The sequence below is a fragment of the Sycon ciliatum genome, chromosome 7 (genome assembly GCF_964019385.1).
Source record: "Sycon ciliatum chromosome 7, ocSycCili1.1, whole genome shotgun sequence".
NCBI classification, from domain to species: Eukaryota; Metazoa; Porifera; class Calcarea; order Leucosolenida; family Sycettidae; genus Sycon; species Sycon ciliatum.
The window spans coordinates 28,896,605-28,924,502 of NC_088649.1; the positions used below are offsets into that span (position 1 = coordinate 28,896,605).

Below are 27,898 nucleotides of genomic sequence, written 5' to 3' on the forward strand. Positions count from 1 at the left end.
ACTCCCGAAATGTAGAGCAGAACCTCCCTAATACCGTATTTTCCGCGGTATACGCCGCACCGGGATATAAGCCGCACCCCCCTTTTTGAGGCAAAATATTGACTAAAAGTTGGTATTCGGAGTATAAGCCGCACCCACAAACCAAGATTTTTCACACTCATTGACAAATGGCCTTTCTACAAATTTATTATGTATGGATGTGTGGAAACCGGCACTTGCAATACGCAAAATAGAGTCCCCGTATGCGCGCACCGTAATGTGTAGCCCGCGCACTAAAACTAGTAAAAGTGCCGGGATAGCAACACAGGCGCGCAGCTGAGTCGAATGACATGTAACGTGACGTCAGCATGCATACTGATGTATGTTAAGCATTCACTCGCGCAACCATATTCGGTGTATAAGCCGCAGGGGCGACTTTTGTCCGATTTTTAGCGAACAAAAGTGCGGCTTACACCCCGGAAAATACGGTAAACTGCTAATTCTTTATCGAGGTTTGTTTCTCTTTGCCTCCAGTAATGTGTAATATTTATAATTCTGCTTTGTTTTTGTTTACTGCCATGGCTGGCTACTGCCCCCTCCCTCCATATTGGCCTATAATCTCTGGCCACGGTAAGGTGAAATAAATAAAAGTAAAATAAAATTGCATCGCAGCTAAAAAAGAAACTATTTGATCGCAAAACGAAGTGGAACCCATGCCGCTCGTCAACAATTACAATACTTTCGTTTCGACAAGTTCTCCCTGACTCCATTATCGATACGAGGAAGAACTCGTTTGTTGTAAACGAGACGTGCATGACTGTATGAACGTGAGTGAGTTGTCATTCTTCCTGCTTTCGCGCGGAATATTTCTTCCAGTTCACAGTGAGTTTTTCCAGGCAGCTCTCGAGTGCTCATATGGTAAGACGGCAAACTCCACGGGCGATGGCCAGTAGGCCTTGGCGGATAATGCTCGAAAAGGTGGCAGATTCTGCTTTTTTTGCACCGAAATTGGCAGAACCATACAAACCTTATGGCGGACAATTCCTCGAATTCTGCTCCATTTCTTTATCCACATACCAAACATGCATGAAACTTACCAGAAAAAGTACCGAATTCTGCCAATTTTTCTGCCGGCATTATCCGCCAAGGCCTAATGGCCAGGATTGCTCATCGTTTTGAAACGGACTGTATGTCCTTCACATTGATTCAATGCCGAATAGCTTATGTTTATTGCATGAACCATATAGCTGGCAGTACTTCTTGAAGAAATGAAGAAAATCTAGCTGGCCGCTTTTGGAAAACGCCCGGGGGAGTACAGATATATGCGTTCAGAACCGAATGATTCTAGTCTATACATGTTGCCACTCACCGACTTACAATATTTAATGCTCGTTCCATAGCAAACCAGTCGGGCGAACTCATTCAAATCGGTGTGGACGGCGGAAAGCGCCCCCTCCAGCTCCAACACCAGGCACTGCTCCAGACGCCAGCACGCCAAACTCTGCAGCGTGGTCACCTCCACCGAGTCTGACAAGAAATTTGAACTGACAACCCTTGTCACTCCAAACAACAATCATTAATTTACTGAAGAGGGAAACATCCCCGACACAAGTTGTTTCACAGAACACATATTTTCGGTTTTACAAATCTTTTTAAAGGACCGACCGGTTTCGCTGTCTAAGGCAGCTCATCAGAGTGAAGAGAAATGTAAAAACACAACAGAATTTATGCAGGCGAGAGTGGCACTAAATTATACGTAGAGGATATAACCCGAGTCAGAGGGTTATACCGGCTGAATATAAATCCCGACTGCGATAGCAGGAGGGATTTATATAAGGGTACGGTATAACCCGACTACGAGGGTCATATCCTACTTATGCCAGGTACCCATACGCATTTCCAGAACAACGAACCTATTTGGAGATCTCCTACATCATGCAGTACATGAACATCTTCTGATGGTTATCAGTTGTCAGTTGAAAGAATGGTCGAGCAAGGTCAGAAGGAGATTCCTCCGTGGATGTTTGGCATAAGATTTCCTTTCAGTACCAGTGAATATTGTAGCATTTTCATGATCTTGTCTTGAGTCGTGAGCGGTGCGGAAGTCGACTGAATTGCTGCGGTGTTGGAGTTTGTCGTTGAATCAAACTACCGTCACTAGTTAGATTACAGACTCTTTGGGAGTAAGTGTTACTATAATTATGGTACAGTGCTGATTTTCACATGCGGCATCTTATAATCAGTTTTGCTTGCAAGTAGATGCATTTGCATGCACTGTTTTGTATCACATTTCAATCCAATCTATTGTAGCCTTTTCCAATTGGGTTGAAGTACATGTACACTGGTATTATAAACTTATTTACGAAGGAGACAGTCGGTTGATGATCTTCAACTCTTCGAAGTACAATGTACATTGCTTACCCATTCGGCATACTTCGTGGTTATTCGACGTTCTTTATCCTCAGATTCAGTATAACAGAATACTCTGTAGACGAATTCCAGGTCATTCTTCTTTTCCATTGTGTACTGTTCCTCGTGAGTGTGCCGTTCTGTGTGGAGTGTACACGTGCATGTGGTGTCCGTTGTGTCTGTTTATGTATGGTCCGTGCACTGGAGTACTGCCGCCGTACAAGTTCACTGCCTTTCAGGCAGTGAACATGTACGGTGGCAGTGCCCTAGCGTACGTACCGTGCACCGGGATTTATATTCTATATAAATCCCGCGCGGGATTTATACTGGCCAATATAACCATGGCTAGACGAGCGCTGATTGGCTGAAAACAGGCCCTCCGTACCATACCATGGTATAAATAGATACAAGTAGGCCCCTAAAATGCTAGGGGCCCCAAGGGCATTGGGAGTTCCTAATTTGGAAGTGCTGCAATTCTGTTATGACATATGTGTAATAATGTGGGCTTGAATTCCAATATGGATGAATGCTTATATGGAACATGCTTTGTGATTATGAACTAGTTGTATGTTGTACATGAAAAAGCATGCAAGCCCAGTTTGTACATTATATCTGTCTGGTAATGTGTACAGACTTATTTTTGGCAGTGTCAATATATAGTGTCAATATATTGACACTGCCAAAAATTTCAGGAAAAGGGCCATAAGTCGTAGATTTCACGAAAAAAACTGCTGTTTGATACTGACTTTCTTCTCATCGCGGACCAGTTTAGTACCATCATGACTTTTCAACACGTGGCTTCTTTTCTCTTCTTTTTTCACATCACCCCATGTGGATCCGTGGAATCGATTCCGAATCGATTCCAGGGCTCACGACATGGAAATCGAACGACTTGAATGCATGCGAATGGATTCATGAATCAATCCAAGTGTGTAATTGAAAGCACTCGGCCGGGCCATCCTCCACTCGCTCTGGCGTTTTTCTGCACTCTGGAACCTGCTGCCAGATGATGTTGGGACCATAGCAAGACAGAACAAGTTTAGCATAAGTTGCCTACCATATTGTTGGTAAGATTAGCCCGCCCCTAGCTCTCCTCAACCACCCTGTCACCCCTGATACTCGCTTGTCAGACACTTTCGTAATTGTCGAATTCCTGTCCTCTCTTTTCTAAATGCGGCTTATCCATTCGCCTTTATAACATTGGGTCTAGTTCCCGCTTATTGTGTAAATTAAAATAAACCAACCAACCCAGCAACATAGCAGATCAACGGATTTGATCGAGTTGATCGACAATCAAGATCAGAATCAAAATCTGGACGATGAAGGCTGATCAGCAACGAGATGTTTGCGTACATTTACCCGAGTTGCCGGAGTTCGCAGCATGTAGCAAGGTGTGGGTTTTCCTCAGGTTCGGTGAGGAGCGAGCGTACGTCTGCTTGTTGTAATTTTCTTGTCGAGCAACTATTTGTCCCCAAAAGGTCGACACTCTAATCAGTGACAATGCAGAGCTTGTTGACCGCGCAAAGTGTGGTCTCAGCGCGACTCCATCAACCTGGCAAGGAGGACATTTTGAAATCAGCTCGCATTGAAAATTCGATTTCTAGGACTCAGATGACTATGCTCAAAACCCCAATAATGACTATTGTGTTGAGATCATCACGTTATCTGCTTGCAGGAATATAGATCCGGTGGGAATATAGACATTATGTCGATAGGAATCAACTTTATTCTCTTTGTCGAGCTATGTCGCTCCGGCAACAGATTTCATCCATGCGTGAAACACAAAATTACTGTTGGCATCCTAAAAAAATGCACGAAACACACGACCAACTTGCCAGATATACGAAATAGCCGTGGATGCATTTCCGTACCCAACAAGTCGATCTCTCCGGGGTGCAGCTGAAAAGCAAGTGCTCGAACCTGTCATACCTGTCATACTGGCCAACCCTCCCGGTTTTCCTGGGAAAATCCCGGGAAATCAACACTACTCCCGGGGTCCTGGGGATCTGAAGGAAAATCCCGGAAAAGTCACAGTTTTGTCTGATACAGGATTTTCCTGAAAACTCCATGGATTTAGTTTGAATGTCCCGGTTTTTTCTAAAATATGTACGGTGCGCACTTGCACTTCGCACTGTAAATGGCACTTTCAAGACCTGACCACAAGATCTGCACTGACAGGCGCTATAGGCGGGCGCCGACGCGCCGACTGATCGAACTGCAGTGCAGGGTTGAACTGCGCCGTACGCAGATCTGCAGAGTTGAACTTTTTTGGCGGGAAAAGCCCTTTTCACTTGTTTTTGTGCCATCCAGGGATTTTGCGAAAAATCCAGGGATTCTGCATGTATTGTCAAGGGATTGAGATTTTGGTGGTTGATCAGTATGCTACGGGGTCGAAATTTCAAATGGTATTCCTGGAAAACAGGTCGAAATCCGTCGATCTGCTGTGTCACGCGGTGGTCGGCACACGGCCAGTTTCAGGACACAAAAATATCGTGCTTCAATCGCACAAATCGAGATCTGTTCAATATGTTTGCACTTCTGCAGAGCTTTGCTGCTAGTGAAATTCGAGTTGTTCAGGGAAGGAAATGGTTGTTGTTTGGAGTGACAAGGGTTGTCATTTCGAATTTCTTGTCAGACTCGGTAGAGGTGACCACGCTGCCAGTGTTTGGCGTGCTGGTGTCTGGAGCAGTGCCTGGTGTTTGAGCTTGAGAAGGCTCTTTCCGTCGTCGGGTATATAATTGGCAATGTTGCAATGTGGTGAAGTGAAAATATTTTAATTTGTTTATTTCCAGAAAACCTGGAACACTTTTTTACGAGACATGTCCTGGGTGGTAGTGGAGTATAGTCCACTATCCTGCAGTGCATGGTTCAGAAAAATAGACGCTGTAAATGTCTCCCGCTATGGCCCTTGACATTTGGCTATTCTAGCGATGCAATTTAGTGATATTTGGAGATGGTGGCCATTGCTTTCCTGGATGTAGCCATGGCTCTATGTGGTGGTAATGTGAAGACTGCTCAGGTGAGGTAAATTTGGCATGGTGGTGGTTTGTTCTTAGCTCCATTGCGTACGCTGTACTAGCGCTCGTTTTGGACCCAATATTCAGTCGTATTTTGGGCCCATTTTAGCCAAAGTGTCCGTAAGTTATGCAACGAGCCCTTTTGCATGATTGTTGTAGACCCCAAAAGAAACCCACTTTCAAAATTTGAGTGAAATCAGAGTATTGGCCCGCCCAGCGTTTTTGGTTTTCTCAGATATGCTCTCTTAAAAATGCTACAAGATGAAAACCTTAAATTTCCCTGTCAAAAGATTATTTAGACACATTTTCCAACATTCCTTCATACTCTATCCTTGTTCAGGTATTTGCAAAAGAATAATCTCCGCTATCTTCCCGGTGGACTGCCTCATGACACACCTCACTTAATTGATCTGTAAGTCTTGCCTGACTAACGAGACTACACACATTCCCAGTATTTCCTGAATCAGCCGTTTGCTCTTCCTCTAAGGATCTCTGCAGACCTGGGATAGTGAGTAGGCTGGGGATGCTGTTTAGGATAGCCATCGGAAGTGGCCCTACTATTGTGACTATCGAGTATGCAAGATAAGTAACAAAGGATACTACTGTCGATGATGAGGAGTATGAGTGTGATTTGCTTAGTTTATGATGCAGTTTTATCATAAGCAGATCAAGACTTTGCAGTGTGTTGCAAATTCCTGTAGGAGGACGAATAGTTTCTTTCGGCTCCTACCCACACATTATTTCATACATCTACTTCGAAGTAAGTTTATACATCTCTTATACATCCGCTAGGGTTTATCGGGTGTTAGCGGCCGTCGTGAGTTCCCTTCGGGAACGGATACGATAATTTACTTTTTACTTTTATACATCTAAGTTGGTATTCGATCAGCAAGATGTGCAACCTCCGCCTAGAAGAAAACCTGCAGATAAACTGAGATAATCGCTACAGACAAGGCAACGCTACTGCATTGTGGGGAGTGAGCTTGTATGTAAATGACTCGCCAACCAATTCCTACTTAAGAACCCCAGTGCAGCCATGACATATTCGCAGGTGTGCAACCACCCCTAAATCGCAATTTTGTCTCTCACCATCTACCTTCGCTCTCCTCCCTCTTCCCTGAGCCTCGTGCTGCCCGTTGTACGAGGAGCCAAACCACCCAACCCATTGCAGTTAACACATTGCGTACTTCTGATGGTGTCAATTCTTTTGCGTTGTTCTTTAATGCGCTACCCTCTGAACTCTGCAGTTCCTCACACACTCAGCATTACATGCAGAAATTCAACAACTTTTTGAAGGACCCAATGCAGGTCAATCGCTTCCTTAACTTCCTTTTTGGCCGCGTTACCAATGTGTGGCGGACGTTGTATATCCTGGAGTGACAGTTGTGTATCCTTATTGACTTCTTTTTCTTTGCTGCAAGTCACACTCCATGTATGTTCTTCATTATCTTCACCTTTACTGTGTCTTCACATTGGCTATAGCCTCATCTTTAAACTTTTCTTCTTCCTTTTGCCTCATCGGCGCTCTTTAAATTTGGTTGTCAACACTGTTGATTTGTTCGATGTTAAATAAATACTATACACCACACCACCACATTTCGCTCTTGGCCGATCCAAACTCTGCGCCGTAAAGCGACAGTGAAATTACGAGACAAGCGGGAAAGTTCCTCAACATCCATTGCTAGATCGAAATTTAGCAGCATCGGACGCAGCACAGCCCTGACTGGAGTGAATGCCCCATGGGCCTCTCGGTGTGTCAAGTGGCTGTATTGGAGCAGAAGATGCTGACTGAAGGCGCAGGCAACATCAGTGTGCGTCTCCAATGGGTATGGCGGCGTGGTGTAGCTGTGTGCGACGGGCTGGCAGGACATTGATAGCCTCAGGGGCCTCTGGGTATGCCACGTTGGCCAGTTCGCTTCGTCGTTCGTTTTTGGTGTCACACCTCGTGAAAGTGTGACAAGTGTTCAACAACATGAACTAGAAGAAAGAAAGCTGAAGGAAACGGAATTCAACAGAGAAAACAACACGATCAACATTCAAAGACCTAGACGATCAACGGCTAATTATTCAATGAATTATTACAATACTGGATGTCAAGCACCGGTGAAGACACTGGGAACAGAAGATTTGGCAACAACAGGAACAACAACAATGACAACAACAACAATGGTAACAAATTACCATCAAGATCAAAGGAGGAGTCAACGAACAGAGGTTCAGCAACGTGAAGCGAGCCTGGGACCGATCGGTGGTGATGAGGAGAATGACACGGAGGACGACACTGAGGACGAGTTGGAAGATGAGACGGGGGACGAGGTTGCGGTTGGTGGAGACGAGGAATCGGATGGTGATTGTGATCGTAAGAAGTCTGCCGTTTTTCTTCATCTGTTGTCTCACCCTAAGTGTCTGCAGGTGTATGATGATTTTAGTTTTTCTGTTCTTTGTCGTGCACGGTACGCTAGTCAGTTGAAAGTACTTGAGGCTGTTTGTATTCGTTTGCATAAGCCTGATCTTTGTAAGCAGAAGAAACATGTAGTTGCGTTAAGATTGTTTTCGTAGGTGCACAGCATGATTGTTTGTCTAACTACACAGTTCTAGCATTGCAATTAGTTCCTCACCCCTGTTGCACTTAGCTCTCACTTTACTTCTATTGTCTCACCTTCCCTCATTCTATTTTTACCACTTTGTTTCGTTCTCGTAACACATTTATTAAATGTATATAAATTATTGATTTGGCATGGTTATTCTTCAGTCACGGCTTTCCACTGATGATTGTGACAAGAAAATCGATTTTGGTAAACCTTCATGACTTTGTTGTAGTGTGGCGATGACAGCAGAATTTGTTCTCTTTATAGCTATTATAAAATTGTTGTCTCCGCGTCGATTATTTACATTATTATTATTATTATTATTTATGTTAGGTTGAGCACTCTTACCTTATCACGAACCCTTGCCGCTCGCCCTGTGCAACGCTCACTGCTCTTGGAGCATTTCGAGCACTCTTGGCGGGGTTTGCAGCTCTTTATCAAAATGCTTTGCTTCACGGAAACGAATTGCGAAGAGCTGCGCTTCGGTCCTCTGAGCTGTGCTGAGGACCTCAAACAGAGCGAAACAGTTGCTTTCCACAGATTTGAGTATTATTATATTATTATTAGAAGAGAATTGGTGAGCACACATGCTCATTTCCTGGGCACTGCTAATTCACAACTCAATTCATTTTACAGAATCATTTTCAACGTTTCGGCAAATTGAGTTCATCAGGATGCAATATGAAGTGGAAGTCTGCCAAGGAGCAGTTATATACACTAATTTGGTGTTCTTAGGTGTTGATAATATTTCTATGACTGCACATGTTACATCAGTGCTAGAAATATGACATTTCTAAAACTAGTGAAAGATCACAAGTTTTCACTGACTCATATGCTGGGTGTTGGTAATAAGTTAGCACAGCTCAGATGTCACCAGATAACTTGAGAAATGTCTGAACAGGTTCTCGCAAGCAATACACAAATGTGACCATGTCAGTGTTTTCCAGAAAATACTGTCACCTAGGTAGCCAGTGTGGTGTGACTGTTTTAGAGTAATGACCATCCAGCACTGGTGTTGATCTCTGGGCCTTCGTTTCTGATCTCTACTGCCTCTCGGAATTTGCGGCTTCCCTTTCACTGGCTCTTGCAACCACAGACACTGCCGAGAAGACGCTGTCCCCGACACCTAGGTTGATCCTCGCATGCTTAGCTCGCATGTGGTCACCCCATGGCTTATCCACAGTGCGCCTACGAGCTTCACCGTTGTGTTCCTCCAGTCTCGTCTCCAGTGTGCGACCCGTCTCTCCGATGTATTTTTCCCTGCACAACTTGCATTGCAGCCGGTGTATCACATTCTTCTTCAAACATATTTTCACTCCACCCGACTTACAAGTCAGACACGGTCCCATTGGGCGTCCTCTTCTCTTTGTCTTTCTGATGTTGGGCTCCTTATTGCAGCTGGGCGGACTTTGTGCTGAGTGACAGAGCTGACGTTTGAGGCTACCCGCACGCTCGTAAACCACCCGGACTGGTAGCTTGTGCTTCCGGATAGCTTTCGGATGATGCATCCTGTCCGACTTATATGGCAGCTTCAGAAACGCACAACACGGATTACCTCGGCGGCGACGCTTGGGTTTCCTTGCTGCTTCTCGGGCATTGATGATGAGGCTCTCTGGATAGTGGTTGAGTTGAAGTTGGTCTTGAATTTTCTGTTCACTTTCTTTACACATGGTGTCATTGGAAGACAGACGTTGTGCTCTTAAGAATTGAGACTTGGCAACGGCAAGTTTGATGTGATGGGGCACAGCAGATGCGTAGTCTATCAGCAATCCACTATTGCATGGCTTTTGGAAGAGCTTGTACGTCATCTGGCCCGACTGTTGTATGGCAATCGTCACGTCCATGTAATCAATCCAGCCTTTGCTACTGCTGAGCTCGTAGGTGAACTTGAGTGGGTCGTGTCCTGCATTGAAATGCTGTATTAGCTCCAAGAGGCGTTTCTTACCGTGGGTCCAGAGAATGATCACATCATCAATGTACCGTTTGTACAGCACAGGCAGAACCGGTGACTCAGCCAGAAGGTGCGTTTCCAGAGAGTGCATGAACATTATTGTGAATGGTGGGGCTAGATTATTGCCCGTTGCAACTCCCTCTAGCTGGTGGTAAATTTCTCCTAAGAACAGCAAATTAGTGTAAATTATAAGTGCTCCTTGGCAGACTTCCACTTCATATTGCATCCTGATGATGGCAATTTGCCAAAACGTTGAAAATGATTCTGTAAAATGAATTGAGTTGTGAATTTGCAGTGCCCAGGGAATGAGCATGTGTGCTCACCAATTCTCTTCGAGTTATGAAGCTGCAGGATGCCTCACCGCTACTTCGTTCATATTATTTTTCAACATCATATGCCTCCACTGATGAGCTCAGGAGGAGCGAAACAGCTGTCTGGAAGACCAGTGTCAATATCGTTACAGTGTGTGCCGCTTATCGGCCGGTTCATGTGCAGATCATGACATCTCAATCCTGGAACATATTGACAGCACAATCGATCGAGTGCAACAGCAAGTCGCCAAGCTCGTAATTGCCGGGGACTTCAACGTGCACAACAGCAGTTGGCTTCAGAGCAGCAGGACGTCTCTAGCCGGCGAAGCCGCTGAGGATATGTGTGCCCTGCATGGCCTCACCCAGCATGTGGCAGAACCAACCCGCGGAAACAACACTCTTGACCTGATAATGTCCGACTTCCAGGAGCGAGTGGAGGTAGATGTGTTGCCTCCTGTTGGTAAATCAGATCACGCTGTAGTTGTTGCCACATTCCGCGCTCGAGTGCAGCAATAGAAGCGCACCCACAGAACTGTTTGGCGTTAAAACCAAGCAGATTGGAACCGTCTTCGCTCCCACCTTAGGAATACCAACTGGTCTGACATCATAACGGATGACCCGGACACTTCTTGCCAGCAGGTGACTGCCACGATATCCAACGCCGTTGCCCAGTTCGTTCCGTCAAAGGCAATGACCACCAAGCCATCAGATCCAAAGTGGTGGACCCCGGAGTGCACGCGGGCAATGGCCATCAAAGACAGGCATTGGCGGTCCTGGAGGCGCTCCCCCCAGGACGTCATACTGAAGCAACAATTTGTGACGTCTGTCAATGAGGCTGTTGCAACCCTCTTCCGAGCCCGTCAGGCTAAGGAGGACAGCCTACGCCGCAGCTTATCAAACGGGTCGATGCACAGCAAGCAGTGGTGGACAAAGCTCAAGTGTGCAAGTGGCATGGGGCGCCATACAGATAAACTGCTGATTGCTGACGCCGATGGCCACGAGTATGCAACAAGTGCAGAGAAATCGGAGGCATTTGGACGCTTCTTTGCAAAGCAGTGTAGCATCCCCGGCGACGATATCTCCACTGCTGATCACCCTCCCCACGACTTGCCCACATCCCAACCGATCAGTACCATTCACTTCCGACCTGAAGCAGCGCGTCGAGTTCTGGCTAGACTGGATACGTCAAAAGCATCGGGACCGGATGAAATATCTGCCCGGGTGCTCAAGGAGTGTGCTAAAGAACTAGCTTCACCACTGTGTCAGCTGTTTTCCCTCTGCTTCCGGCGAGGCATTCAACCCAAGATGTGGAAAACGGCAAACGTGGTTCCTATCCACAAAAAGGCTTCGCGTTCTGTGCTCAAGAACTACCGCCCCGTTTCGTTGCTGAGCATCATCTCGAAGGCGATGGAGACTATTGTGAACAGCCAGGTTACAAACCATCTGGAACACCATCAGCTCCTCACCTCCCACCAGTTTGGTTTCAGGAGAAGATTGGGTACATCTGATGCTCTGCAGGCTCTGCATCATGCCTGGGTTAATGCTGTCGGGCGAAATGGAGCAGCTCATATCCTCGCTGTTGATATTGCTGGGGCATTTGATCGCTTGTCCCATGTTGGTGTCCTCCAAAATGCACGTAATGCAGGAATACCCTCTGTTCCGATGGATGATGCCCAGCTGGAGGCATACGCAGACGACACCACACTTTACTCCATTGTGTCGAATGGCAGCGCGGCAGGTGCAGCGCACTCACTGCAACTGTCAATCGATCGGCTGCATAACTGGGGCCAGAAATGGAAGATTGCATTTGAGCCCACCAAGTCCCAGGCAATGACTGCAACGCTCCGAAGAGCTGACTTACACCTCCCGCCTATCATGTTTGGCGGAATACAAGTCCCCGAGGGAAACTCGATCACCCTCCGAGGCGTCCTCCAGAAGTTGTCTGTTGGGGAGCAAATCCGGTCTGTTGCAACCCGGGCAAGGCAGCAACTTGGTCTTTTGCGCCGGTCAGCTCATCTTCTCCCTCTGGCTGGGCGCATAACAGTGTACAAAGCATTCGTTCGTCCGCTGCTGGAGTACGCCCCACTTATCTGGATTGGAGCGTCATCCGACTCAGCCGACTGGACCGAGTCCAGCACAGGGCCCACGGAATCATCGGTCCGGGAGCAATCCTGCCTAGTCTGGCAATCAGACGGACAGTAGCTGCCCTAGCTTGTTTATACAAGCTACAAGTAATTACGGCCCACCTCAATTTCTAGCGGTTCTGCCAGCTCGCCGTCAGCAGTCTGCCAACCCGCGAACCCGAAGCGACCATGCCAGCGCTGCTGGCCACCGGTTTCAACTGGACGCCAGCCTGCCAGCCTCTACCCCGTTAGTCCTGAAGCGATCATTTCCCCACTGTGTGCTCCACCAGTGGAATGCATTGCCCCTTACCTGGCTCACAAGCTACCTGACTCGCCGCCGACAACGCGTCAAGGTTGACTCCGCTTTGTCATCATGGGAATCCTTTCCAGCTGGAGTACCCCAGGGCTCTGTCCTGGGGCCTCTTCTTTTCCTGGTGTACACGATCGACCTCCCCCCAGCATGTACAAACTCTCACACTAAATGCAGCCAGTTCGCCGATGACACGGCACTCATCGCGACGCATTACACGAGGGATTTGTCAGCTGCATTCGTCCAACGTGCCGTGGACGCAGCAGGACGATGGTTGAAGGATTGGCATCTCCTCGTCAACACCACGAAAACCGTCGTCCTTTCCTTCCAACCCCAACACACCATCCACATCACGCTCCACTCGACTCGGCTGCAGCAGGTCCACCAACATAGGCACCTTGGTGTTACACTCCAAGACGATTTGCGATGGACCCAACACATCATAGAAACCACCAACAAAGCCAAAAAACTACTACACCAACTCCACAAGACACGTGGCACAATGAACGCTTCCAGCCTATTGTTAATATACACAACCTACATCCGACCCGTTCTCGAATATAGCAGCCTTGCCCTCTCCAACACCACACAGCAACAGCGGGACACACTGGAGAGAATTCAACGCCGTGCTATACGCATCTGCCTTCGGATTCCCCTCTTTGCACCAGTTCACCACAGCTCCCTCCTCCATCACGCAAAGCTCCCCACCCTTAGCTCACGACTCCTTGTTAAACAAGCCCTACTAGCATGGGACAGCCACCACCAAACCTCCCCACCACACCTGCAACAACCACATCTTGCACCACAACGTCAACACCAACCATACACCCTTCGACAGACAAGGACCTACTCCATCGGACACGCACACACGAACAGGCACCGAGATTCCCCCATCAACAGTGCCCTCACCCTCTACAACTCACTCCCTATTGACATCACAACCCAACCTCGTAGAAATTCTTTCCAAAACAATGCATCCAGTCTTCTTTTGAGCAGTACCTGCTCCTGCTCCGCGCATCCCCCTGGTTTCTGATATCTCGAACGTGTACCCTACTGCACTACGTGCGATGTTCACCTCCACATCACGAGCGACCACGACTGCTACGCCGCTTACCATGCACGCCACTTCCCGTGAAGGATATCTTATCTCAGTGCTGTGAGTTTCTATCTTGTCTACTGTATATTTGTACATAAAAGTATGGTTTCATTTCCTTCCTATGGTGCGCTCTGTAAATAACGCGGCTATACACGTGATTATGACAATATGTGCCTAATATGGCAACATTGGTAACCATGGCAACAATCTAACATAGTTTTTTGGATTCAGCCGAACGATTCCATTCAGAAAAACACAACTTCTAATTACAAATTCTCAAAAACTGTAGAGTTACAGGGGATTATTGTCGGAATGGAAAATTTGGTCATTTTCTCCGAAACCAGTGGACTCACAAAGGGTTAACTATCTCGATCACCCCTGCTAACGTTGCCCCCGCTTGTTTTTCAAGATCCATTGCTTCTTGCCTTCCGGTTAATTTCCATCTAGCTGTTTCTGGCTAGTACCAGTTCTATCGCACTTATTAATCATCCTTATTGGCGTCACACCATCGTGGAATAAAAGAATAATAAGAATAATTTCCATGCAAGCAAAAAGAAAATGTTGTAGCACTCACACTTTTTAAATAATACGCACTCACCAGTTTTTGTTCACACGCACTCACAGCTGCCACATCCATCTGCTGCTACCATTCTCAGATACACTGCAAAGGTTCACACTACACGCGTTATGCATAACCGCTAGCTGTGCTGCATTCTCACGCTTCTTTTCATTTTACTCTAGCTATATAACTGGTTGTTTTAGTGATTCTTACTATGTGACGATGTTCCACTGATGATGGTCACACGAAAACGTTCTGGAATTGTTTCATTTTAATTGTTTATACATGGTTATGATAATACTCATAAAAAGGACACACTTCAGGCTCATTACAAACATCTTGAAAGTTTTTGTCTTCACAAGTAGGCTGTTAGGTAGGTCGTCAAAACCTCGTTAGTTACATGTATGTCCAGTGGTTGTCTCTTGTTGTCGCACTACATGTCGCGCTTATTGAGTTTTCTCGCATTTGCACCTTTGTGTCATTATTGCAATTTTCGCTGTTTACTTTAGCTATCTTCTTTCTTTCTTTCTTTCTTTTTGCGCTGTTTTACCACCTTCTTACTGTATTTAATCCACTGTTCCTGTTCCTTTTCTCTTGCCTGTATTTCACCTGATGAGAAGGCTTGAAAGTATACTTGTGAAGACAAAAACTTTCAAGATGTTTGTAATGAGCCTGAAGTGTGTCCTTTTTATGAGTATTATCGCATTTTTGTCTCAGAGGAAACTGTTTACATGGTTATGAGTGCACAATTGATATTTTTTATTGCTATTTTAGAATAATAAGTGCATGGTTTTTGTATTTAGTTGGTATGTGGCAGCTTATGGGACAGAGAGACTTTTGCTCCCCGATCGGCCGAGCTTGTGTATTTAATAGGGACAGGTACGGGATAGCGCCAGATGTAGGTCCGTCTGTCACAAACACACACATTGATGATACGGTACGGGACAGGTACAGGATATCGCCAGGCATGTCGACGGCCCAAACAAATACACACCTTGATGATACGTGGGTTTCATATACCTTTTAGCAAAATAGGTCACAGTTTGTCTAGTTATTCAGTTTCCTCTTTACCAAATTGATGTGTTGCCGTTGAAAGTGCTGATACATTTCGGTTAACTGAGGTCTTCGTTTGTCATGGATTTACCTGCTCGCGAGGAGGGCTTCACATTTCCAGAGCTGCGAAGATTCTGTGAAGTATTTTACTATCATAATTATTATTATGCTTCGTTCCACTCATCTCGCAGATCCAACGACTGTTTTGGCTTTAGACCGAAAAGAACTAAATGAGAGCAGACTTTGCTAGGGTGCCCCGTTATTTGAGAGTGATGTTGAAGTGGTGACAATGTTTCTGCCGGATTTCGAAGGTAATTCCTGCCGGTTTGTCGAGCAGGACGGAAAGAAGCTGTACGTGTTATTGTCCAGTTTTTCTTTCATTTCAAGTACTACGAAAAGTCTCTGGGTCCCGAGCGTTCTACACCTCTGTTTAGTGCACTGATCAAGTATTGATATGAACAGACCGCCAGTGTATGGCTTGTACAGCGTCCTGTATGTTCTCAACAGGTCTGGCCTGATGGTCCTTCGAGTTACCAGGATCTCACTCACTTTGAACGTATGTATCGTATCCCAGCGAAAACAAATATCCATACATTGGCAACTGGGGTGAAGAAAAAGGATTCCCGGAAACCAACAAATCTAGCTCCAGGCTCACGATTTAGTCCGCTTGCCAGAGTCTAATCGTGACTTGAAAAAAAAGGCAGAACTAAAACTATAATGTAACACCCACAGCACCACCTACCTCCTCGACCCAGTCACTGCGCTTCCTGGTGACTAATGCTTTTGCTTAGCAAACAAATTTGGAGAATTTGTCCACACTGTCACGCATCACAATGTTGACATCGCTGTTGTGACCGAGACCAAGTTTGATGCAACTATCATGCCAGTTGACTAGTGATAAAGAATGATGGCAGCACTGGGTGACCCTAATTCTCCAACAGGACTCAAACTGCTGGTGACTGATGCCTGTAGCCTTCGTAACAAGCTGGACGACCTGAGGCATGCACTCAACCAGCACGACATAGATGTAGCAATTATCACTGAAACTAAATTCTCTGCTGGTGCCATAACTAGCCTTGACTCGTCCATCCCTGGATACGGCGTGCCACATCGCAGAGACCGGAACGAGCACGGATGAGGTATCGCTGTGTGAATCAAGTCCACCGTTACTTCTGCTCATCTAGACCAACTCCATTCTGCAGAACACGAAACACTCTGGGTTAAAGTCCGCCTCCATGGTGGCACAAGCTTGGTGATCGGCTGTGTGTACCGTCCAGGCTCCTGTAGCCCCACCGACCTCTGTCTCATCGATTCACTTGACGATACACTACATCAGGCCAAAGAGCTGTCCCCGAACATAATCCTCGCTGGGGATTTCAACGTGCATAGTGCAGATTGACTTGGTAGCGCGAAGTCAACCCCGGCCGGGGATGCTCTCGAGGATCTTTGTATAACCCACGAGCTCACGCAATATGTCCGAGAGCCCACTCGAGGTGCCAACACACTAGACCTAAACCCTCCACTTTCCAACAACCCATCAGCACCACTTTACTTGCCCCTTTAGGACGCTCAGATCATGAAAACTGTGATAGCTCAATTCCCGACCATTTCACCATGCCGGGGAGAGGCCACCACGCGTACTGTGTGGCGTTACACAGTTCACCCTTGTCTCAGTTTTATTGGCCGTCAGCATGATGTGCCATGAGATAATGATATAAATACAATACAAATACAATCGTGCTGACTGGGGGCGACTCAGAGCACACCTCAAGGCTGTCCCTTGGGCCTCCATTATCACGGACGATCCAGAGTTGTCTTGCTTACAAGTCACCAATACCATCGCTGCAGGCATGGACCAGTTCATTCCCCATAAGACTCTCGTCATCCGCTCATCTGATCCCGAGTGGTGGACCCCTGAGTGCACACAAGTGATGCGTATCAAGGACAGCGAATGGAGGAAATGGCGGCACGACCTCGGCAATGACGTCAAGAAGCAATCCTTCATCGACTCTGTTACCCGCGCCACCACACTTCAGCACTCCTGGCAGGAGAAGGACCGGCACCTTCGGGCCCGGCTCACCTGTGGCTCGCTTCGCGACAAGGCATGGTGGTGCAACCTGAAAGGAGCATGCGGTCATGGCCCAAACTCTGACATCCCCTCCTCCTCCTTGACAATGCCGGGAAGGAACACATCACCAGCAAGGAGAAGGCTGACTGCTTTGGTCACCTCTTTGCTGGCAAGTGCAGCCTGGGTGACAGGGAACTACATCGTGCCTCCCTTGGAACCCCAGCGCCTGCTCACCCACATCTACCACTCACCCACGTCCACTTCCGCATCAGGATTGTTCACCGCCTCCTGCGCCGTCTCGACGCGTCGAAAGCCACGGGGCCGGACAGCATCCCCCCCCCCCCCCCCCGTGTCCTGAAAGAATGCGCTTCGGTGCTCGCACCAGTCCTGACCAAGCTATTCTCATTGTGCTTCCGGCATGGATACCAACCTGAGGCCTGGAAGCTCGCCAATGTTGTTCCTGTGCATAAACGTTCATCTCGCTCACAGCTCAAGTTTTACCGCCCTGTATCTCTCCTTAGTGTGATAACCAAAGTAATGGAGACCATTATCAACATGCAAATTACGAACTACCTCGAGGGTAACGCACTGCTTGCAGCAAATCAGTTTGGCTTCAGACGGAATCTGGGTACAGCCGACGCTCTTACTGCGCTACACCACTCCTGGGCATCCTCTATCGGACACGGGGCGCAGCACGCGTACTTGCAGTTGACATCGCTGGAGCCTTCGACAAGGTCTCTTATGCAGGTGTCCTCTTCAAGCTTCAGCAATGTGGCATCCAAGGAATCCTCCTTGCATGGCTGACATCGTACCTGTCTTACCGAAGCATACAGTGTGTTGTCGGTGGGGCAACCCCCCCCCCCCCCCCCCCCCCCGCCGTCCATACCCCATCAAGGCGGGAGTCCCACAAGGCAGCATCTTGGGGCCAACCATGTTTCTCATATACATTAACGACTTAACAACATGCCTTCCTGGGAACACGCAGCTGGAAGCCTATGCTGACGATACGACATTGTACACTCTTCTCCGTAACGACCTCCCCGCTGATGCTGCCTTGCTCCAGGACACCGTCAATCGTCTGTCAGACTGGGGCGAGGGGTGGCGTGTAGCGTTTCAGCCGTCGAAATCCCAGGCTAAGACAGTCACGCTGCAAAGAGCACAGCTAGCTTTGCCCTCTCTCCTCTTTGGAGGCAACCCTGTGCCAGAGTCATCCACAATAAAGCTCTTGGGGGTGAATTTTGATCCGAAACTGTCCTTCGCGGAGCACATCCGTGCAGTGTCGATACGTGGCAAACAGCGTTTGGGCCTCCTGCGGCGAGCTGCGCCCTATCTCTCGAGGAGGCCGCCTAACGGTGTACAAGGGGTTTGTACGGCCTGTTTTGGAGTTTGCTCCGCTCGTCTGGATGAAAGCTGCTCCCTGCCATCTGTTATGGTTCGTCTATACTCGGTGGTCGCCGTTCACACACTCAAACGCAGGACAGTCCAGTCACCTTGAAAACTCAAGCCTTCCTTTCCACAGCTCTCCGAGAACTCCCCGAGAGCAACAACCAGTACCAGATTATATCCCCAAAAGCAGACGTATGTGTCCCGTTGAACAGAGTTGGCGCGCAAAGTGTAGCAAAGAGTAGCAAGTTCTGTACGCGTAGAACCTAGCGCAGAACCTAGCGGCAGAGTACACACATGCAGCTGCACGGGCACGCGCCAAATCTCTGAAGCAGACATGAATAGAGCTGGGTGGTAGAATGCCTACGGGGCTTCCGGGGCCATGCTTTCAGCACCTAGACCTGAACACAGAGAAGTGAGGATTCATTAGCCAAAAGGGCTATACAATCAAGACATCGATGAATACATGCGGTTGAGTTTACAACACCATCTTATGGGACCATTGTCATTAGGTTTAGGCCTGTTTAGGAACTCCACTCTAAATAAAGCCAAACAACAACAACATCTTGCACGCCTAGATAGCATCGAACGCCGTGCATTGCGCATCATTGGTCCCGGGATGGAGCTACAGAGCCTCAGCCTACGGCGATACGTTGCTGCATTAACATACACGTACAAACTGCATTTCATCACCGGTTTGACTCAATTGCTAGCAGTCCTCCAGCCAAGGCTTGAGCCCCGTGACGCCACTCGCACTCGAAACGATCTCCGCATGGCCGCCGGCCACAGTAACCAGCTACGAAATCCCATACTGCGCCAAGCACCAGACACCATTCTCCGCAGCTTCCCACATTGTGCAATCCAGCTGTGGAATTCCCTGCCGCCAGCTTTTCTAGACTTCGCCCCAACTCGCAAAAATCTTCAAAAGTTTAAGTGCAACGTCAACGAATACCTCCGCCGACGGGATTGGCGATGGTCCACGGACATTCTGCCTGTCGACCCACTTACATTCTAGTGCCCCGTCAACGCCTGCCACTTCAGTCCAGTTTAGGAGCATGATAACAAATGTTTCATCTCGCTGTACTGTGCAGCAAGAGCGAAGGTAATTTCTACAAATGCGCTGCACACTAGTACTAGCTGTAGTTTGCCCCTGCTTTCTTTTTAGTTTTGCTGACCCTTTCAGCTCTATCTTTTGTTTTTGGTGCATGTTTCTGGCCGTGATGCCGAGACCTCAGGTCGGCAGAGCAATCAATGCCCCACCATCACTGCTGCATCTCGGTGCAACCCCTTCTCAGTAGTTGTCACGTTTGTCCTTGTCTCAGTACCATTGTCTTTCTGTATTATTTATGAGTTGGGTATGTGAACATAGTAAAAAAATAATAGTAATAAAAAAGGGTTCATTTCATCCCATTCATCCCAGTCGTTCGTCACAACTCCTAAGCAGTTGAAGCCTCAAGTCAGACAGATCCGGCAAAAACTGAGGAAGGAAAAGAAGAGGAGAAGAAAGAAGTGCTAGGCAAAAGGCAACACGCACGTACGGTACCAATACCTACTAGCGCTGTATTGTATTAGTTTACTTCCCATACATTTGCTTGTGTTCTTGCTCCGATAAGACTATTCTTGGTATTATTAAAAAGTTCTGTAGTATGCTAGCTATCTCTGATGGATGTCGTGGTGTGTGATTTGCCATTCATTAGTTGTTTACACAGCATGTTATGCTGCTGACTAATACAAAGACCATACTTCCACTCATAGTCTGTTGTACAAACTGTGACTTGTGGATCGTAGATAGGCGTGGGCGGAAAATGCCAGCATTATAAGTAGCATTATGGTGTGCCATTTGCAACGAGCAAGTAGCATTATGGTCCAGTTTTTCTGGCATTGCCATTAGCATTATCCCACAAAATAACTAGCATTATCTGCCCAGGCCTAATGGTAGAACATTTGGGGTTAATTATCTCTATGCATTCATCCATCTAGTCTTTAATTCGCTCCATTGTAAGCAATGCAATGAATTAATTTTTTCGTTTGTTTGGAGCTGGTCCAGCTCTTGAGCGGTTTGTTGTATTATTCGAATTTTTGCTTTAGTTTCTTTTTTCATTTCGTTGTCCACGTTTACTCTGGGATGGTCCCGTTTTTGTTTTGTTTTCCTTCATGTTTCTTGTCGGCAATTTCCGGATTAATTAGAGGCGCAGATTCGGAATTTGAAAGTTTCGAAAAAACCTGGTCCACCATGTGTTGTTTTAATTAACCATTGGCTTTGTAAAAAACAGATCAATAGTCTCTTTTCCAGGCCTTACGCCAAGGTCGAATATCCTCTAGCTCTTGAGATGATGTTGAATCTTTTTCTTCATCTTGAGCTATATTAGCGACAATTGTAACGTACTTATTCTGCTCGCATGCAGATTGTTTTCTACCATGTAAATATCAAAATGCTGTACTTGCAGCAAACCTATACAGTGGTGTACGGTGTTGAACGGTATAAGGATGTTCCTATCATACCCTGGTTTCTCATCATATTGTGTTGCTTTTGCCCATAAGGCCGCATTAACACTACGCAAAAGCAACTGCCTGCAAAAGTATGTTGAAGGCGACTTGAAAGAAACACACACGATATGCACTGCGCGTCACGTGATGCACTTTTACGTTCGCTATGACGAGTGCGTCAAAATAGTTCAGCTCCACATTTTCTGGCGATGTGAACACACATCAAATTTTCGTTGATCGTTCTCTTCCGTGGTGATATTGCAAGGAAATCCTTCTTTGCTGACATGGATCGCCATGCCCGTGACAGACGTCGGAGGAGAGTTGCCGCTGCCCTTGCCATTTCTCCTTCTTTTTCCTAAATCTCTTGTAGTGATCGTGGGCCTTCGTTTTCAAATTATCCACCTTGATGTGCACACTCGCCGCCGTGAAAACGACAGCCTTGATGCCGAGATGCTGGATGTAATCATTGAGTATGGATGCGATCTGACGCTCTCGCTTCATCATAGTGCCACTTTTCGTTCGCTCGTATTCGCCGCAGAGCTCAATGAGCCGACACTCCACATCGTCGGTGAACAGAACCTTCGGCATTTTGAAAAATACTCTGGAACCAGTGGAACAAAAATACAGTTTTACGACTTCTGCTTGAAAGAAAAAGTCGCCTTGTACATGGGTACTGGAGGTGCACAAACCTTTCAGGTAACTTTTATACTTTCGTGCCAAATAACCTAGGTTGCTAAGGAGAATGGCCTGAAAAATGGTCTATAACGCACTATTTCAAGTTGTGTGAATGCGGCCTAAAATAAAATAAAAAAGAGGCTTATCAAGTTGTTGTCTCCTCGCCGTTTGTTCAAAAAAGAGGCTGTTCTTCGTTTATTTCTATTTTTTAAGGATATTGTATTGTATTTCGTACAACAGTACGATGAAATCGTGGGAGAAAGCAGTGACCGCTTGGGAACGATCAACATTTACAACAATCTCATTACAGGTCTACTCTCCATAATTATAACGTAATCTCTATGTTATTTATTTATTTATTTATTTATTTCTGCACCTCATGGCATGTCAAGACAGCCAATTGAATTGAGGAGAGGGTGAGACCAACCACGGAAGAAGAGAAAAAGGAAAATGAAGAGCACGTACACAAAGTCGGAAGGGATTAGCAACTTACAAAGCAATGGGATGTTCAGCGAGCTATGCAGCGGAAATGGGTCTGCGACTTTGTTTACTGGGAGATACCGAAGTGCTGTCTGACGAGGGTACGGAATATGGGCATATATGGAGCTTGTCTAACACTGGGAGCCAGTTGGAGCCACGTGGAGTAGGAGGAAAAGGAAGGGGAATTTACGAATAGGGTACACCTAGCCAGGGGGGGGGGGGACGAACGCAGCTTCGGATGGTGCCACCTGAATTGAAACAATTAAGGGACTGTAAATGAGCAGGGTGCTGGTCAAGAAAAATTGAATGTGCCAGGGTGCACTTGAAAGCATCAAGGTAGTGTTGCAGAGTGGTAGTGGATGCAGCAGCATACAAGTCTAGTTTTGAGATATAACGATCAGTAGGAAATATGATGCGCAGGGTACGGCGATGGAGAACTTCTAATAGATGATATGCCAAATAAGCGCTCGAAAAGTTAAGAGGGCATGCGATTGATGCGCCCAGGCTTAGCTTGTCAAGTGCAGGGGATGTGCAAAGTACACGGATTTTAGGCTTGTTGCGCGCTTACGCGATCAGGTGCTGCACGTGCATGAATGGAATGCATGCAGTTCCACAGTTACCGCATTTTAGGAATCCGTCGGAGAAAATTTTCGGATAGAGAAAAGGAACTCTGACACCTTTGTGCATAGTTTGCTTTCAATTTTTCATTTTGATACCCGGATATGGCAGCAAGAAATAGTACACCAGCAATTGCTTCTCGTTTTGCGAACCCACCTGTGGGCGAAACGATTGCTAGATGGACTTTTGCTCAGCTGAAGACTTACGTGAGTGAGAGATACCGGTAGATTGAAAGCGAGATGATTTGTTGCAGAGGTAAGACCGAAAGATTTTATTTTATTCCCAACGCCCCAGGACAGGGGACAATGATGGCAGTCGGCGCCGAGCAGTGAAAGGGCGATGAGAATCCGTTCCTCCTTCACTGGTCGCTACAGCAGCAAATACCTTGACACCATCTGCATCGGGAACAGAAGAAGCTGCTTCTCCCGTGAAGAAAAAAACAGACGCAGAATTTCCCGCCGAGGCCTGGACCCATCGCTCGGAGGATTAGCTATGGGGTGTTTCTGCTAGTGCTGTACTCCAGCATCTTCAGAATCAAGAAAGGTACCTAACGACACAGAAACCATTCGGGGATGAGTCCTTCTTCTCGCCATTCGTTTACAGTGTTGAGTGTTGCTTCCCAGAGCCAAATAATTCTGGACCGCAGAGATACTTTGTCAAGGCTAAGTGTTGGGCATCTCAAAAGAAGAAGGAGAGCTAAGTGTGTGCTACAGTGCTAAACTAGAGAAAAGCATGTACTCGAAGTGATGTCTGCATATTGCACTTGCACTGCAGCATTGCATGCGCCTTCCACCACATAGTCATTGTTGTATTGCTGCTGACCCTCAACTATTGTGAGATGAAAGGTCAATACCTGGCATATGCAGCCTAGCAACAACAGCAATGGGGTCCAATGGCCAAAGAACGTAGTTATGAAAACCCCTTATCAACCACCTGGGCATACTGACACTGGCAACATTGATTTGCCTTTGTACTGGGAAATCCCGCCTTCCTTATCCCACATCACAGAGAAGGTGCTCCTAACAGAGGCAATGGCAATAGAGCGCCGTACCCAACAGCAGATTGGCAGCGGCATATGGCATATTATAGGCTGAGAAGCAAGACCCTGACTGCTTCGCGGTTTCACCTCATCCCTTACCCGAGTGAGATCACATCAGCGTTTCTTCCGTCATTGCTCCAGGCAACCAGTTTCTTATGTGCTTTCGCTATTAGTCAGGGCCAGCACAAATAGGAGTTCAAGTGTTCTACTTGTATTTGTATTGTATTTATTATTTTACTAGGGCAATCCCTGCAGACAATACGCCTTTTTACAGGGTGCTCGAGGTAAGTGGGTAAAACAAAGTTGAATGAAAAACCGAGGCTGCATACTACGCCATTACGTATTGCTAAGGAGGTTTGAAATCTTTTTTTCTCACGATGGCCTGTGGCCAATAAGAGAGGTTACGTAGAAGGTTGTTATAACATAACAGCCTTCTACGCAGCCTCTGCGGCATGACGAAGGAGGCTGCCTAGCAGCACCCCGATGGAAGAAAACTCCAGCTATCAGAGACCAGGTACCTGTATGTTTTGCAAAGAGAAGCCATGTCGTGAAGAAGCATTAGGTAGGGCTAAAGCGAGGGTGTATCCCCTGGTCAAGGCTTCCGTAGCCAGCGTAGGGTGAATATTTGACCTAAAAACAAAGGAAACTCTGCAAATAAACTGTGGCGGCCATGCACACATTTATAAAACAAGGCAAAAGAAGGCGAAATAATTATTATAAGGTTATAATGGATGGCGACTGGAATATTTTGTGGCGGTGACAAATGGTGGCTGCTGGGTAGCCAAATAAGCGTCGAATGAGTGTGTTGTGCAAGGTTACTGATATAATGCCTTGTCTTTGAATCTTGATACTAGAACTCCATACATGCGACTGTTACTGTGTTAGTCATTTCGCTCAATCTTGCTACTTTATTCTTGCAGTCACCCAGATTGCATTGAATACTGTCGAATGCTTCCTCCAGCGTAGGGACAGGATGCCTGGGATATCACTAGGTATGAGTCGTATGATTGTCTTCAGGCAGCTCCTGTGCAGTAGCTCGCGACACGAGGCAGAGCGACGCCGGTTAGCATCAGCCGCTGTTGTCTTGGTGGACCAGATTGAAAACTCCAGATACAAAATGTTTTACCAGTCTTGCTCTGGCGATTTTCTCCCCTTGTACGTAATCTTCTGGCAAGAAATGGTCAGATCACACCACTGTAGTGTCACCTTTTTTTTACTCTCCTTCTCTTTCCTCCCTTCGAATAGCAACAGTTCATTTCCTTCACAGTTCAGGATGATGGAAATTTATGAAAAAGACTAATACCATTTTGCTGGGGCCGGGGAGTAACGCCGGTCACCAGTACATCCTGAACACAGCAATGGTCATGGTTGGTCGGTATCCGAAAATAAGACAGCGAAAAATCACTCCAGCCGCTATCAAGCAAGCAAAACTGTTTCTTCTATCCAGATTTACAGCTTTAATTTTTCAGTAATCTCAAAGCCGAAGGAAGTGCTAAAACTAGTAACGGTGGAACTGCATGCATTCCATTCATGCACATGCAGCACCTGATCACATAAGCACGCGACAAGCCTAAAATCCGTGTCCTTTGCACATCCCGTGCACTTGACAAGCTAAGCCTGGGAGCATCAATCGAATGCCCTCTCAACCTTTCGAGGGCTTATTTGGCATATCATCTATTTACCTATGTGGGTTTTGCGGACCAGGCAGGGAAGCCGAACGTGAAGAGGGGGAAGAATGTATTATCGAGAGTATGGTACACACTGTAAAACTATCGATATCAGATACCATCAATGGCGCAGAATATTCGGAATTTGAAAATTCCTAAAAAACCTGGTCTACCGCGTCTTGTCTTGTCACCAGGGAGTCGTAAAATACCGGTATTTTACGACTCCCTGCTTTATTCCACGGCCGAACATCGTCTAGCTCTTGAGCTGATGTTGGATTTTTTTTCTTTATCTTGACCTATATTAGCGACAATTGAAACTTACTTATTCTGCTCGCAGCAGATTGTTTGTCAATGTAAATCAAACTGTTTTACCACTTCACCCGCCAACACCCGGAAAACCTCAATAATATCAACATAGTTCCATCCAAGAGTGCGCGACGTCCTCACTTTTACGTCCTGCCCAGTCACACCGGTCCCTATTTTGGCTCCACTCTACTCTTTTTTGTATACTTTATTTGAATTCGCTAATCCAAACGAGCACAAATGCTCTAATGCATTATGCACAAATATTTTATCTTACTCTGACCATTCGGCCTTGGAGACCAGTTCCGGTTCTTGACCCAACCGGTCAATCCTGACCGACGAGTTCACCGGTGGCGGTGGAGGCTGCGCTCTCCGGCCGACCTCAACGCGTTGTCACAGTACACCATCAGCAAAACGACACTTCAGTTGATGCGCCAAGATGCACCATTATGTTTCCCCCCTTTTTGCGCCTAAGATGCATCATTATGTTTCCCCTTTTTTTGCTACAAAAGGATGAAGTCCACTATTTGTTACCCATTCTACATTATAAACCTTCACTGACGAGATCCTGATGATCGAAACAGCTGCTGTCTGAAGGAGCAGAGTACCAACTGAAGTGTGGTGTGGTGGTTGATAAGAATTATATTCTTTTTATTTTAATTAAAGTGGAGAGACCGTTTTTGGAGTTTAGAGTTGAAAATCTATAAATACAATTACAGAAGTGAAGTTTCATATATTTCATGTGCAAGTTGCTGCATTGGAGTTTGCCAACAATTAGATAAAACTATAATTATTTTCAGAATATAACAGAGGTTCCAGGCTGTCCAAGAGAGTGCTCAATACCGAGAGGCAGTGCTAGTTCAAACAAGAACGAGAGGACGAAAACAGTGTTCTGAAAACACTTTTTTCGCCCTCTTCTTATCCATCAGCACTCACCCTAAGGCCGGAGATTGGCACCCACTGGGCTAGCATCCAGCAGCCAAGATGTGGAGCCATGCATCATTATGAATATTACAATGGTAGATAAACAACAGAGAGAAACACACAACACTTTTTTTAGAATATCGATCATAGTACTATTGTATACGGTAACAATGCCAAGTTAGCTGCAAGTTAGGACCAAATCAAAGGCAACCCAAACAGTCCATGCATCATGTAATACAACAGTGTAACACACAAGTAAAAAAACGATCAGAATGTACCAATCAGAATATGCAACATCACAACGGGACCATCAGTGGCAATACGTGAGCAAACTCTCCCTTGATGATAATATCAAAGGTGATAACGATAATAGGAGGACAACTGTGCCAGTTGTAGTGGATACTGTTACACTGTCCATGGCTATTGAGTAGTTTCTTGAAACTTCTAATTATATTTTGTGTCCCATACATGCACAGATATCTTGAGCACGCAGTCTCACTCAACCTTCGCTTGTGTGCTTTCAAGTTCCCGAAGGACTTTTCACAAGGCCATATCTTATATGGAGCTCGTGTAAAGAATTATATTGCTTCATGTAAGTAACCCCTTTATACCACATCACACATTCCAGGGCTTACCGTTGAACTTTGCACATTCCCTTCGTGCACACTTATTGGTCTCCTTACAGCAAACAGTATCTACTGAAAACAGCATGTTCTTGTTTGAAAGTACGAACAAGTAATTATTCATCCTGAAGCTATGCAAAAGACAATACTTAGCGTCTGGTGTTAGCCAGGGTTCATACAGATATCGGTGTGATGGCGTGTGTTTCTGGCTTTGGGCATGCCAACCAGAACAACA

The 27,898-nt window shown here is 46.4% G+C and overlaps 1 long non-coding RNA gene across 1 annotated transcript in view; it reads left to right on the forward strand.

Moving 5' to 3' along the window:
- Positions 1-27,632, forward strand: part of LOC135821092 (uncharacterized) — a 36,923-nt gene extending 9,291 nt beyond the window's left edge. Inside the window, exons 3-4 of the long non-coding RNA XR_010554295.1 lie at positions 5,746-5,817; positions 27,517-27,632. This is a non-coding gene — a long non-coding RNA (uncharacterized LOC135821092). The remainder of the gene's footprint in view (positions 1-5,745; positions 5,818-27,516) is intronic.
- The last annotated feature ends 266 nt before the right edge of the window (positions 27,633-27,898 follow it).